Here is a 3,836-nt window from a genome sequence, read left to right on the forward strand (position 1 = left end):
GTCTTATTCGCGGCAAGGGCGGTTGTCGAAACAATAGCAAATTTTTAGGTAAATCGAAACCCCGCATTCAGATATCTTAAGCAAAAGAATTTCGAACAAGCCAGCCATTTGTTGGATCCCCCCATTCAATATACAAAAATGTAATTGCTGTTTTTAAGTCAATTTTCTCTTACAGGTGTACGAACGTAAAAGAGCTGAACTCCTTCAGCAACGCCTGCGCCGGCTTCTTTGCCGCGTTTTTCTCCTCGCTGACGTTATGCCCAAACCGAGTTGAAAAAGTGCAAGTTGCAGGCGATGAGGGAAGTCAAACCCGATACAAACAACCGCAAACAAATCCATGGTGAATAGCGCCCGATGACGGTAGCTTTTAATGCCCAACTTTATAAACTTACAAATTTTTTGAGTGACTTGTCGTTGCTTTCAGAAATCTCGCGTAGGACCGTGGAATCTGACGAGACAGATTCTTAGGGAGCAAGGTGTAGAGGCCTGTTTAACGGGTCTGTCGTCGACGATAGCCCGAGAGATGCCAGGCTATTTCTTCTTTTTCTTTCGGCGGTTACGAGGCCACGAGGGAGTGCTGACGACGAAGGGTCAGAAGCGGGAAGACATCGGTTGGCAGAAAACGTGGTGGCCGGAGGGGGTTGGAGGCCGCCTGCTCTGGCTAGCGATATTTCCCGCTGATGTGGTTAAGAGGCAGAATCGGGTTCGTCTTCATCGCTGCAAAAAGCACATTTAATAATAATATGACGTAATGGATACTAAAAGTCTAGTGCAAAAAGATGTAATTCCCGTCTTTGTTTTATTAGGTGCAAAACTTAAAAACACCTCCCTTTGATAATCTTCAAGGATATCCTGCGGACAAGAAGGCATCGGCGCTTTAAATATAAGGGATTGACGCCGACCTTGATAAAACGGTACCAGCGACGGCGACGCTGTTCATCACCGTCAAAATACACGAAGAAATTTATGCACATTACTTTTGAAACAGACCAGTATTTTCACTTTCTCATGCCTCTTGGGGAAACTGACATATTAGAAAAAATTAAAAAAAAAAAAAAATTAAACATGCCACACAAAACTCCCCATCGCCTTTTATCTGTAATATTAAAATGATGTTGTGTTTCATTATAGTATAGTTAACATATGTGTCTTGAGTTTGCATATTGATGTATCTAACGTTTTTATTACATTTTGTTAATAAAGCTATATTTCCAACGCTTTCTTTTCATATTCCTAATATGTTTTAGTTATACAATATTAAAATATTTTATATATAACATATTTAAAAGAAATTTATAAATTTTAAATTTTATTTTTTCTCTATTCAACATGATTATCCAAATTACGAAAACTGTAAAGAGATTCAATTACTACACAACTATCTCTATATGTGTAAACTATTATACAGAAACAAATAGAAAGATGTAAAAAGTGATCTATATCAAAAATTCAAGAGTCAAAATACATAGTTTATTATTTTAAATATTAGTGATCAAATCTTATCCAATATTATTTGTTGGATAATTCTGTGTTATCCTTAAAAATAAGCTTTTTGAGATAATTACACCTCTCTTGTGGTGTTGCACATTCGAACCAAGAAATATGTGATATCTGTAAAAAAATCAAAACATTTTTTTTATTATTTATCTTTCATTCTAATTAAAAAATGTCTCAAATATATTCTAAAAAATAAATTTCTCAACAAAAAGTTCTACAAATTTAATTACAATATTTTAATTTTAAATTAAATAATTTTAAAATTTATTTATCATAATTAATAATGATATCAAAATTACAGAAATGACTTAAGTTATAAGATTCAATCAAGAATTGTAAAGAAATTTAAAACATGAAATTTCATGAAGCTTTAACATACTTAAAATTTTTCTTATTATTTTTAATCAGATTGATACATTAAATAATATATCGATAAAATATATCGATAAAAACTTCCATGTTGGCGTATTTTCAATTATAGACAACTGTCTAGTTTTGTAGCCAACATTCCCGGGGGGCAATTAGTGTTCCTTATTAAAAGTCCATGAGGACCATGACGAGGGCAATCCACTTGTTTTCAAAGTTTCCTTGTCCACGCGCATGACTCCCCATGTTTGATATTGGATAGGAATCCTTCGATGGTAAAGTCGATTCGTTCGTCCAGACAGAAGACGATGTCTGGAGGCGTGTAATGAGGCACGGTCGGACGACCGATATATTCCCATGTAGTATTAAACAGCTCCTATTGTTAATGAGAGCTACTGTAAGAAATTCATTTCACATAATTTCTAATAAATAAAAGAGGATTAAACCGAGTAGGAATATACCTTACCCCGTTTGGAGCACGCTTGTAAAAGAAGATTCCCCTACTCGATTCTGCTGCGTCGATCTTGGAAGGTTCCTGGAAAAATTTCTGCAAAGGGCAATTAATCTATTAATATGTATTATTTAGTCGACAATTTTACAAAACATGCAATTAAAACCCTTTTTTGTACCCTTCTCTAGAGTCTCCTGTGAGAAATGAGGAATGGCCCTTTGTACTCTGGTACTTCCAGCCGGAGGCTTAATCCAACACATTGTATTCACGTGTGAGGTATCTAGATCTGCGATATATCTTGTCAAGATGTTCTTTGTGCCATGATGCGTCCAATTAATCCGTGGGGTAATACTTAATACCGCCAGAAATCCCAGAACGCGTGAACTACTTGTGGATACCTGTGGTTAAAAAATTTTAAGCATTACTAAAATAAAAAAGATGTAACTTTTATATAAAAATCTTCTTTTTTTTAGAAATCTATCATTGTTATAAACCCAACTTACTGTGATATCTCGCCGGCCCGACTCGTGTCCCAAGTTTCCTGATTTTCTTCAATTATATTTTGATAGACACTTGTTCTTTTATCAACATTAAACAACGAGCACGAAGCAAAATCTCTCCAAAGTCTTTCGTCTCGCGTCTTTATTCGCTATTGAATCTGAGTACATATCAACATGCATTTACTTATTACCTTCTCCAAGTAAGGGCAATATACACAGACAAAGATAAAATTTACCTTTTGATTAGTCTATCTATGAAATCCTCGTCGTATAACGCGACCCTCGCGCACGCATGTGGGGACGTGTGTCAAAGGGCATCAAAGTAAAACGTGGGTTTGTGCGGCGTCAGAGGGTTTTCACCAATTCCTGAAGCGTAGGGATTGCTGTGAGTTGCATGCTAAAATCTGTTAGTAAAAAAATATTAATCTATAAAATATTGAAATAAAAAACTATGAAAAATATACTGTAAATGTACTATTTCATTTTTAAAAAATATTACAAATAAATCAATAATTCTACAAGTTTAAAGAATATTCGATTATTTTACCTTATTAATTTTATGAGTGCTCCGATACTGACGCATCCACAGCCTCTACTTCATCGATAGTTTTTCTCATGATTTGAATTAGGAAAATTAACATTTCAAATTTTTTCGTGCTGGTTTTGAAGAAACCTAACGCCGCTATCGCTAACTCTTGATCGAAAAGTCGTGTATGCAACTTTCCAATAATATTCAATCTCGTACTATTTATAGTGGCCTCCTACATACTTTCAAAAGAACAAAACTGCACCAAATCTGTCTAGGAGTAAGCTTATTAGGTTTGTTACCTAATTTCTCAGGGAAATACCATATATACTCAGACTTTTTTACGCATCAACGATATATGACGTCGCAGATTAACAGCATCTCACTAATGTTCAACTGCGTGAAACGCTAGATGAACCAAAACTTTTTGATTTTTTTACCCTCTTTACGCGACAAAACCCCCGCGCAAAGTTCGAGACTGTCGCGCGTTTCCCTT

The 3,836-nt window shown here is 35.2% G+C and overlaps 2 pseudogenes; one reads left to right on the forward strand and one right to left on the reverse strand.

The window, feature by feature from the left end:
• Positions 1 to 175: 175 nt before the first annotated feature.
• Positions 176 to 983, forward strand: LOC146723489 (mitochondrial ornithine transporter 1-like; annotated as a pseudogene).
• A 1,515-nt stretch (positions 984 to 2,498) lies between these two features.
• LOC146723490 (uncharacterized) lies at positions 2,499 to 3,748 on the reverse strand (annotated as a pseudogene).
• Positions 3,749 to 3,836: the final 88 nt, after the last annotated feature.

The sequence above is a fragment of the Nylanderia fulva genome, unplaced genomic scaffold, assembly GCF_048542155.1.
Source record: "Nylanderia fulva isolate GAGA-0341 unplaced genomic scaffold, ASM4854215v1 Scaffold1926, whole genome shotgun sequence".
NCBI lineage: Eukaryota > Metazoa > Arthropoda > Insecta > Hymenoptera > Formicidae > Nylanderia > Nylanderia fulva.